Genomic DNA, 12,348 nt, shown 5'->3' on the forward strand with positions numbered 1-12,348 from the left:
ACCATGTCGAAATTGCGAGGGCCCCCCACTACCATAGAGGCCCGAAAAAGCTAAATAAAATGTACATGAGAAATATTTTGCAAAAAAGCATTTCGACGGGCCGCCAACTTGCAAATTCGCCACTGTGGTTTATGTGCGTTGTCCGTTTATGGTGACTGGGGGACGTTAAACACAAAGTCCTCTGAGTGAATCAATACCTCTGGGGGTGCTGGACTAGACATTGCTCGACTTTTTGTCTGGATCAAAATCAGAGTTTTCTTAAGGGCCCCATCCAACCGGTTAAATGACGAACGGTAGTAGGTATGGGGGGGGGGGGGCCTGGAGTGTGATATATGTTGACAGCATGGTGGTATATAATAAGTAGTCCATATAAACATAGATACCATTTGGTTTTACAGACCACACAGTTATGTAGACCATATGGTAATAGAGAAAGCCCTAGAATTCTTTCCAGGGCATGAAAATACTCTTTGACATTTTTAGAGAAGTGAAGTTCCAAAACGGTAAAACCATAATAGTGATTAATGCCATAAAAAACACCACTTTCTAAGGCCAAGATGGAAGAGAAAGCAAAGATATGTATCATTTACATTTTTCAACCTTCATAATGTTAGAAACTTTGAATTTAAAAAAAAAATTATAAAAACATAAAAATAATAAAAACATTAAAATGTAATATTTTTAAAACTAAGACAGGAAGCTTGAAAATACAATTGAGTAAACTTTTAAGGGTATTTTCGATATTCAATGAGTAAAGAACGCTTGTAGGGGCATTAAAATATATCTTTTAACAAGTGTAAAATGATCGCTAACCAAAAATTAGAAATTAATATTCAAACTGTCTATATTTGTATTTCTTTGCAAAAGCTGTAGAAACGTCAGTTTGAAATTCAATATAGCGCAAATTATCCGAATCTTATCGGGATCGGGGCATGTTTCGATTGACAAAAGTTTGGATAATTAGACAAGCAACTTCAAGGACACTTCTGACCAAATGAAAGTTTGCATATTTTTAACGCAGAATTTTTTTTTTTTTTTTCAATCAAATTTAGTAATGAACAGGCAGATTTAAGAATTATTGTGTGTGTGTGTGTGGTTATTTATCCCACTTGATCTAGGATTGGGTTAGGCTGTTAAAAATTATTTTGTTTTAACCTCGAGTCCCCACCCCCCTTCTTCTCCTAAGTACATATGAGGCAGTGAGAAGCAAAGAGATGTAAGTGCAAAATATAGAGTGCTATTGAGCATGATTTCAATGAAAGCCTACATAGGATATGAATTGCAGAACAGTTTTGCTCAAACCTATAAAACGTCCACTTATATTCCTTTGCTTCTCACTGCCACATATTACTTCATAAAATGGGAAAATGTTTCCAATTTCAAATGCTCTGCCGTAAAAAATAAAAGGCACAATATGTTCGGATAATTCGACAGATCGGTTAATTAAAATTCGGATAATCGACGCTCTACTGTATATATATATTAATGCAAATTTAACCGAATTCTAGAAACTAATATTCTTCTTATTTACAACTGTTTATCTACACCCGAATTTAGAAGTTAGAATTGAGAATATAATTTTAATTTAGAATATTTCTAAAGTTTGGTTCTTCGTATTTCATCAAACTGTATTTCTGCTTGATGAAAGCATGGCAATTACTTTCAGCACGCTGTTATTCTAAAACGCAATGTTATTCTGAAACGCAATGTTATTCTGAAGTTTGGTTCTTCGTATTTCATCAAACTGTATTTCTGCTTGATGAAAGCATGGCAATTACTTTCAGCACGCTGTTATTCTAAAACGCAATGTTATTCTGAAACGAACGAGCAATTTCTTTCCCAAATTTGTGTACCTTACAACGTTGATTTTCCTTCAGTTGACTCAATTACGACTGTGCTGATACACTCAATAGCACCTAATTGGAACACCGCAACAATAACAGTGTTGTTCTCTTATCACAAATGAAGCACAAATTTGAGATTATGTTTACTCTTTTAAAAGAACTGTACACGATATTCAGAGCTGAGTTAAAACTGGACGAAGAAAGTGAACTCAGGAATGTATAGTGATAGGAACGTGGGATTAGAAATTTCAATCATAAGATGTGGAAAGTTTCTTTGAAATGTTATCGTTTTCAGTTAATGTTTATTATTATAAAATTACATAAATATCAGATTTTTAAAAAAAATATCCAATCCGTTTGTACAAATAAGGCAAAAGCAAAAAAAAAATAATAATAATTTCTAGCAACAATTTCAATCAAAAAATAATATATATTCCATGTTTTTAAAAGCAAAAGTGAGCGCTAATTAGTATTCTCTTTCAAAATTAAAATGTTTCAATTTGAATGTAACCATCATTCCTGTTTAATTAATTGTTTTTTTTTTCATGAAGTTTAAAATGGATAAAGATATGTTCTCCCATTTTCCAAATAAAATGGTTCCAATAATAATAATAATAATAATAATAATAATAATAATAACTATAATAATAATAATAAAAGCTATTGGTCCATGCAGTTACATAATGGGATGTTATTGTAGAACTTTTGGCTGAAAATATTCTTGTTCGCTTTATTTCCCTCAGAAATTTCAACAGTATTCACTAAATGATTAAACCTTAGAAGTGTATTTTAAGGGAAGTCAACGCCTTGGAAAGCAACGCGGTAAATACTAGTAGTTAACCTGTATCCATTCCGTTGCTTGTAGCAACCGACGTAAAGCTGTTCGATAAATTCTGCGTTCTTTCATGTAGTAATTATTCTTTTTACTAAAAATATTTTTGTAACTGTTTTGACTGGATTTTGTAGTAAAAATACGACATTTTAATCTGGTACTGGATTTATTGTATTTCAGTAATCACCTATAAACCTTGCTAGATCTGTATGTTAGCAGAGGCGGTGATTGAGACTGAAAAGTGGAAAAATAGGCGGGGGGGGGGAAGGGAGTAAAAAATGACTAAAATTTGGATTTTTACCGGCAGCAAAAAAGAAAAGAAAAGGACAAAATTTTGCAAAGGCTGGTTTTGAGAGCATATGAGTGGAAATTGATGTAAATCTAACTGCTTGACTCACGTTTTTCTTCAGATTTTCATGTATTACTAGCCTGCGTGCCCGGCGTTGCACGGGCTACTTAAAAAGTGAAAGAGCTGTTCAATTGATGTTTTTGTATTATTCTGACATCAGTTTCTAAAGCGCTAAGGAGTAAATAATTACGCGTAATGCAAGGTTTGCAAAACACCAGTAGAGCATATTTTTGGCAAAAACCTCTTTAACGTTAATCATAGTTATCAATAATACAAGTTATGAGTATTTTCAATTAGCACAAAAGATGAAAATATATGCATTCTCAACTATAATATGTGCTCACTTTAAACTGAATTAAATCTGATAGAATATATCTGAAATATTTATGTACAATTACAATCAGCTTTTTACATAAAATGACACATACTTTTTTGTTGATTACGTGAAACTAAAGCACCAAGACTTATTAAATACCAATAAGCATTAATTTAATATCAAGCCATCAGATTCCAATTAAGCTTTAGTTAAAATCCTTAAAAACAATCTTTTTTGTTCAACTCTGTTTCACTTAAAGAAATCCAAACAATCTTAATTCAACGTGTTCTTTTAACGATACAAACTGTATTGCAAAAATCGAAACAGGAAGGAAAAAGAGATTTATTGCAATTCGAAAACTCACCCATGTGACGGAAAAAAGTCCAACAAAATAAACATAATTAGTCGCACATCCTAAATGTACCAAAATATGAGGCCGGCGAATGATAAACTTACACTACAATCAATAAACATTACTAAAGAAATATTTTTCATATGCTGAAAAGAGTTAAGAACGTTGAATGTGAAAAAATAAGAAAGGGCAGACGATAAATGTCCGAATAGAGCAACCAATTTTAAACTAATTAAAAATGAAATTCTAGACGGAAACGTTGTTTTAAGATTTGGACAGCAGCCAAAAAAATCTCTTTTGACACAATTATTAGAATTTTATTTGCTCACCCATATGCAAAATGGCAACAGGAAAGAAATAAAAATTCCTGAATAGCGATATGTTAATTAACGTTTTAATTAATATCTCCGCTAATTAAAGTCGTACAATTATGAGATTGGTCCTATTGTTTTCTTTGGAAAATTTCGAATTGATCGGTATCTCGTTTGACTTCTGATTCGCAGTGGTGCTCGAGAAGATCGATCTTCAGACAGACAGACAGACAGACAGACGGACGCGAACAGATTTTAATATTATAGTGGATGTGCCCAATAACTTTCCCCGAAGAAACATTTAGACATGAATTAGGCTTACATTACCCCAAAGTATTTTCAGATGTCGCAAACACTTGGTCATAATTTCATTAAGCAAGTATGGCTTGTTTAAGTAAAACAACTGATTTACTAATATCTAAACAATGAATACATAAACTAAAAGTTACTGATTGTGCCGAATAATGTTTCGTAAACAGATATAAAGTAAAACAAATTATTATGATAAGACAATTTTGACATTTCTTCTTTTTTTATAATTTCTAGTTTTAGTTTCTGAACTGGAAAATCAACAAAATAAATTAACCATAAAAGAGGATGGGTTCCCCTCTCCCTCGAATCGCCGCCACTGTATGTTAGTAATTTTGTAATAACATGTGTACACAAATTGAATAAATACTTTTGTGAAACGAAGTAGCAGTAGGGAAAGCAACTTTATAAATACACAAACTGGCAACAAATTGTGCTTCGAGGTTTCAAGGAGCCTCTTTCTCAATGAAGAAAAGTTTGAGTTTTTAGATGTCAAGTTATGGGCTTCTGTAGGATGACTTTACATCCAAAAACTCACTTTTTTGTAGTGAAAAAGGGGCAAGTATAGGTAGGGAAAACAACGTTATAAATTTACAAATTAGCAACAACTTGCTGACACGTGCTTTGAGGTTTCAAGGAGCCTCTTTTTCAAAGTTAAGGCTTTTGGATGTAAAGTCATCTGACAGAAGCCCATAACTTTACATCCAAAAGCTCACCCTTTTCTGCATTGAAAAAGGGGAAATAACAGCAGAGAAAGCAACATTATAAATACACCTATTAGCAACAAATTGCTGACCCGGTCTGGGTTTCAAGGAGCTTCTTTTTTAAAATGTGATCTTGGATGTAAAGTTATGGATTTTTGTTGGATGACTTTACATCCAAAAACTCCTCCACTTTTCTGTAATGAAAAAGGGGCAAATAACAGTAGGGAGAGCAACGCACACATTAGCAACAGTTTTTTGGTACGTGCTTCGAGGTTTCAAGGAGCCAGTAGCGGATTTTAAGGAGGGAGGCAGGGGGCCCGTTCCCCCTCCAAAGGATGAATTAATTTCGCTGTTTAATTTATTATTTTTTAATTGATTTTTAATTGACCTTTCTTTTGTCCTTTTTTTACGTAGTTAATTAAAAAGAACACAAAACACACACAGCATATTTTGGTTTGATTGTGTGTTTTTTTTTTTTTTTTTTTTTGGCGCAAGAGCCCTTGAGGGCTATACTGAGCCAAACGATTTTTTAGAATAAATTATATAGATAAATATAAAGTCAGGATATGATACAGCATATTTTGCATAAAAGCATTTTTGTTTGCTAAAGAAATATTGCTGGAGTCATAGGCCCAGAGTTGAAGAATGCATTTAACTCACTGGTTTCGAATTCAAGGGACCATATTATCGCGATTCGTCCACCAATTCTTCTTTGATGGAATCAATAATTAACATTTTTTTTTAAAGAAAATGTGTAGGTGCACCTAAAAGAGTCATTTTGATCCAGGAACCTATTTGCGACTTAATAGATTTCTTCTTCAGCTGATAAAAAATGAAAAATGAAAAAATCATGTGGTAATTTCTTGGAAAAACCGTGATTTTTAATGGAAACGGCATGTAGTATCAATATGTTATCTCAACTGTATCATGACTTTAAAAACAAATCAGCAACTGTTTTGAAATTCAGACAAAAATAGTTTCTGAATTCTTCAGTAAAACTTTAATGTTATGGAGTTATGATTTTCTTTATAAATTAATTTTAAAACAAATTCAAATGAGGTATGGGTTTATTTAATAACCTTGCTCTTGTGTTATAATCATTATGACAATGTTCCTAAGTAAAGCCGCTCATTCTCTAGCATCTCGGTGACATTATATTGGGTTTAGTTTTTTCATGGCTTGAAACGTTAAAGATGTTTTCCGTCCACATTCAAAGTATCTTAGTGCATAATATTCATGTATTTAGAAATAGATTCACTGACCTGAAAGAATCCTAAAAATAAATAAATAAGTAAATAAACACGCACATTTTAAAATGAAGTCATTGAAACTTTGTTATGAAACATTGAAGGCGTGACGGGGAGGGGGGAGGCTATTCAATTTCCCGTGTCCCCTGAAAAATATTTTTCTGTATTCGCCCCTGCAAGGAACCTCTTTTTAAATGCTAGAAAGATGTGAACTTTTGGATGTAAAGCTATGGGTATTTGTAGGATAACTTTGTATCCAAAAACTCACACTTTTCTGCAGTGAAAAGTCCTTTAAACCTCGAAATACATATCTGCAATCTGTTGCTAACAGATAACGTACCAAAGGCATCGGCGAAAGTTCAAATATGTTTGGTGAAGCACTGGTGAAAGTCGACATTCTCCAATTTCGGTCTTTTACTTTAACATATACATACATTTTAAACGGAACAGCGAAACAAAAAAAAAATCGAAATTGTGATATCGAATTTCTAAAAATAAATATATACTAAATTTTGAGTTGATTAACGGGAAAATTACTCCCAAAGCGCTTGAAAAATTATAACAATTAATCATTTAAATGTACTAAAAAACTAAAATTCAGAAAAATGACGGAAAAACAGAAAACAATGAAAGATGCAAAGTTAATTAAGGTTGCAAGATTTCTGTTTTGTTTTGTTTTTACTTAGCTATTTATTAGAAGATGAGATTCAACATAATTCGAAAGAAGTGTCTGTTCAGTTATTTGAGAATAAAAACGCCTGAATTATTTTTCACGATTCTCTCTGTGTAGAAAATAATATTGTTAGTGTTTTATAAAATTACAAAAATAGAAAGTGATGCAGAAATTACCTGCCTACACCAATGAATTCATTTATGTTGTTTATGGTTTGTTTCTAAAAGAGAATTTCCCAATTAAAAACTTTCAATCATCTTGGAATTGAGCTTTAAAATTTCCTTTTTAGAAAATGCCAAAACGAGACTTGAGCCCAAGTATGACGCATGTTATATGAAGTAATATTTGGGTTTAAAATTTTCTTTGGTATCCCTACTACAGTTTATAGTCTGTAAAAGTGGATAGAAACTAGAAATATTTCAGCAGTTTCAATGTAATAACAGCTGTTTAGTTTTTAATTTTTATTACTACCCCTGAAATCGTGTCTTAAATTCAAAACAGTTGCAAATCATTTTTTTTTTCAAAATGTGAATACTTTGAGTTATTTCACGTCAACCGAACGAATTTTTCAATCGTCACCACCCGACCATTTCTAAGTATGTTTAAATTTTTTGAGGTTTTACAAATGGTTTTGAAACTAACATATTTAAATTTTCAGATTCCAAGATCCAAATTCTAAGGATCTATGATCACTTAAATAAAGAGCTCCAAAATGAGGAGCAGCTTTGTGAAACGAATTGCCATGTTTAAGCTAATTGTACAGAAAATTTTATTGCACTGGAAGATTGGCATTTGGCTTTAAGTACTTTTTATTGTTAAAACAATCTACCAGTTTTTTTTTTTTTTTTTTTTTTTTTTTTTTTTTTTTTAAGCTCATTAGCTTTTGTATAGCACGTATGTAAACTCTTGCTAAAACTCAGTGGCGAAATTTCTTTCTGGATTTTTGGTTATCATAAATTCTGTATAAATCTAGGGGGCATGGAGCAAACTGCGCCATCGAAATTTTTAGGGGGGAGGGTTGAAGGATATTTTCACTTTTCGGGGGGCTCTTGCTCTTGGGGATATTTAGGGGTGTGTGTCCTTATTCTTAGGAGGCGGGCACTCCTAATAAAATTCATCCAAACGATCGTACTTTGCACTTCTAATTTTTTTTTTTTTTTTTTTTTTTTTTTTGTAAAAAAGCTGTTTTTAGTGGATTACAATTCCATAGCTTAAATATTAGTTCAGTAAAACATATATTCATCCAAAGTGGCTATCAAAATCATTCACAGCAAAAATAGCCTGTTTTCAATGCGATATAGCTCAAACTTGCCACCATCAATTTTCATCTTGTTAGTGCCATTGGAAAAAACAGATTTTTTCCCATTAGTTTTTTTAAATTTTTTTTTGACTTTCTTTTTATGATAATGGTTTTTTAGATAAGGATAAAAAAAATTTCCCACTAAGTTTGTCAAGTGTTTACATGCGTACTACACAAAAGCTAATGAACTTAAACTCATAAAAATGTTAACGTATTAACCACAAAAAGCACTTTAAGCTCCCAATATTTCAGGCATGAGGCCTCCAGTGCAGTAAAATTGTCTGCAAGCTTAGCCTAAACATGACAATCCGCTACGAACGACAGCATTTCGAGCTCTTTGTTTCATCCTTATCTGAATGAACATCGTCCAGAAAAAAACATATTCTGGTTGGAAAAAGAATGGGTGTTGAACAAAAAGAAAACTGGTGACGACAAATTTGAGCTACAGCTATCTACATAGAAATGATGTGATTGAGTTTGATTTTATGACGATATCTTTTGGAGAATTAATATGTAAGCTCTGCAGCTGAAAAGGTATTTTTGCAGTAGAATTGCTAGGTACGAGCCTTTGAACGAGTTTGTTCAGAATTTATGACAACCTAAAGTACAGTAAAAGTTTTGCTTTGGAGTAATGCCAAGAGTTTACACGCGTGCTATACAAAAGCTAATCAGCTTAAACTAACAAAAATGGTAGAATGTTTTAACAACCTAACTAGCAAGTACTTCCATTTAAATAACGATTGTTTAATCGATACTTCTTTGGAGATAAAATGAAACCAGAGTATAAGCGGAAGATATTTCACATTCCTTCATACATATATGTTACAAACGTTCTTTTCAACTGCGCCGAAAATCGATTCATAAAGAAGAGAAATATATTTGAAACATAACTTCAGTACAGCTTTTGAAACTCGAAACGAATGGAAAATTTTGGAGGAACTTTTCGCATGCTTTTAAAAGCGATGAAATTTTTCCTATATATGAGAGAGAATATAAAGTGATATGTGTGTGTGTTTGCTTATGAATAATGAATATCGTCTTGAGAATTCCTCGGATTATTTTCATCCGTAAATTCTGCAATGATGCTATGCAAAACTAAACTTATTTTGAGATCAAGTAAAGATTCTTTTTGAAGCTGCAAACTTTGATACTGACGTCAGTTTAAAATGCAATTTACGAACCATAAAGCTTTTTCCTCTCTATGAACAATACCTATACACAACATCCATGAATAGTCAACATGTGTTTCGCAATTTAAGGAAACCCATTACGCTTGAAAAGGGTCTAGTAATTTGTTCTCAAAGAGTGAATTTTCAATACGGCAAGCAGGTCCCTATTATGTTCGCTTTTCGTAGGGGAAATGAAACAAATAAATGATTTAGTTAAAGTAGTGTGCTTCAATAACAGTTTCTGTGACGACTTGCTTTTCTGACTTTATTGCTGATTTGACTTTATTGAGCAATCACGATTGTTTATTGCTTTCATTTGACTGTTTTGAGGTCCTATAATTTTATTTTCCCACCAGCACCCTCTGAAGCATCACTGTCGACCGGCCGCCTCACGATGCTGCTCCTCTAGCGAAAACTGTCTCCAGGTTGCGTCAATATCCTACACTTACACGCATACATACACGCACGTACACACACACAAGCACATACACACACACGCATATATACAGACACCTACACATACACACACACACCTACACACAACTACCCACACACTCATGCCTGGACACAGACACAAACACATATGCCTACACACACATACACATTCCCCCCCCCACACACAAACACTCATACACACAACGACCCACACACTCATACCTGCACACAGACATAAACACACATGCCTACACACACATATCCCTCCCCCACACACACATAAACACACACGCCTACATACACACACACACTCGTGATTGCGAAAAACATAATTTGAATTCAAGAGATCAAAATTCAAATTAATTTTTCATTTTCATATTGGCTTTTTTTTTTCTTGCTTAAAAAAGTTCTGTTTTCAGTTTTTCAGTTCCACGAGAAATGTTTAAACTCTTATTCATGGTTTAACCTGAAAGTAGTTCAAAATCAATCAGACGGTTTTCTATGTACTGAAAAAAAAAAGGCGGTCAAATGTGCCAAAAGCGATGTGGCATTTTAAGAATTACATTCATTTATTTTCCACGCGTTTTAGAGCTACTAGCCTTTTCCCCTCCGCTCCCCCGTTCGTGTTCCTTACTGCCAAGAAAGTAAAAGTACATGTGTGACAAAAGGATAGCGTCTTCTAAACTGTCTAATTGCAGAGTTATGAGCTTAAAAAATTCTGGACCTATTAATGCACCAAAAACACCAGCACAAAAGCTTGCCTTCTCCAGCTAAAATTTTCTTCTGCCTTTCTGCGATTGCGTAGTTTGAGATTTTCTTGATAAGTCATGCTGTACTTATCCATTTCGTGTGATATCTAGCCAAGCATATATCTAGCCAAGCAATTTCATTGGCGACAACACTCAGGATACGCATAAAAAATATTAATTTAATAAATTTGAACTAATATGTTGCCATTGCAGATATTCCGTTTGATGTCGCTTGTATTAATTTTGGTGACTTTGTAGTCGGTGCCAGCGAAAGGAATAAGTATGGATTATTTTTAGATTAGTAAGTTGCCGTGCTATTGCAAAGTCACTATATTTATTATAGTATATGCATATTTATCAAGGTAGTTAAACGTATAATCGTGCGTCGTGATCGTACTCGAACGCAGAGGCACTTCGAATTTAAATTTTTGGCAGGGCAGAAATTCTCAATTTTCCCAATGAAACCCCAAATTTAGCTGAATGGAATTTCAAGTTTTGCCGAACTACGATAATTTTGCAGAATGGAACTCCAAATTTCACCGAATGATGATAATTTTGCCGAATGGAACTCTAAATTTCATCGAATAATGATAATTTTGCCGAATGGAACGCCGAATTTCGTCGAATACTGGTAATTTTGCCGAATTATCAGACAAAATTTACCGAATAAGGAGATTTTGGAAGGTCACTGTGACTCCCCATCCGGGCGCCCCTGCCCGAACGAGATTACATTCTGCATTTTCACCGTTTTCGAAGATTCTCTGTTAGAGGAAAGAAAATACAAACTATGATAATAATAATAAGAAGAAGAATAGTAATGATATAATAATAATAATTAAAAGTTGGTGCGCTTACAGTGACAAACTGGAACCCCGCCAATGAAGCACTTTGTTGAGTTTACCTGTGCAGCATGAAAGACATCAGAACCTCATTAGTACTACATACAGTATTTTTGCTTCAGGCAAAAAATACGATTTTCAATATGAAGTCAACCAGCCAGTGAAGTCTGATTGATCCCAAACTTTGGACTGTTTTTTCATGCAGCCTATGCTTCAAATTCAGTCATATAGAGGTTTTAATCAAAAAAAGAACGAAACACTAATCTTGCTTCGCGTTACAATAAACGTAAATTTCATTGCAATGTTCAAAAATTTGTGCACATCACTTTGCAACTGTTCCTTCATACTAAACTGATCCTGTTGTACAAACCTCTGAATCTGGTGCCAGGATCAAAGGTCCATGATTCCGTCATGTGGCCAGTGGCTAAACAAACACCCCTGAATATCTCCTTTTGCTTTTGTTTCAGAAAGCAGTTCAAATGCCAAGGATAGTGTATTTAGATTACCAAGCCTTGCGTGCCATGTGATTGGTCATTCATTGATTTTGAGTGCTAATGACAGATCCAGGACCTGTGAGATAACGCCGCTTTACGCTAGTTTACGCTACCAAATATCACGTTGCCAAGATATCTTTGTACAGTCAAGAGTGATGTAACAATTCTTTGGTTGCAATTTTTCTCATGGCAAATGATGTCATGTTTAATCTGATGTGAGCTATTTACCTTTTTTGTTTTCTAAAAGTTTCTGCAACTTTTAATGTATTTTGATCTGATGCTGAATTCTCCAATCTGATGTGAACCTTTTTTGTTTTCCAAAAGTTTGCAAAAACTGCTAAATGTATTTTGATCTGATTCTAAAAGTTAAAAGAAAAAATAGGAAAGAAATCGAAGATTCCAAGCTCTTATCGATCATCAATTAG

General features: G+C 33.5%; 1 protein-coding gene across 2 annotated transcripts in view; it reads right to left on the minus strand.

Annotated features, from left to right (window-relative positions):
• Positions 1 to 12,348, minus strand: part of LOC129227524 (monocarboxylate transporter 12-B-like) — a 78,034-nt gene that overhangs the window by 35,495 nt on the left and 30,191 nt on the right. The gene's annotated exons all lie outside the window — the stretch shown is intronic.

Source organism: Uloborus diversus, chromosome 8 (assembly GCF_026930045.1).
Source record: "Uloborus diversus isolate 005 chromosome 8, Udiv.v.3.1, whole genome shotgun sequence".
In the NCBI taxonomy this organism is placed as follows: Eukaryota; Metazoa; Arthropoda; class Arachnida; order Araneae; family Uloboridae; genus Uloborus; species Uloborus diversus.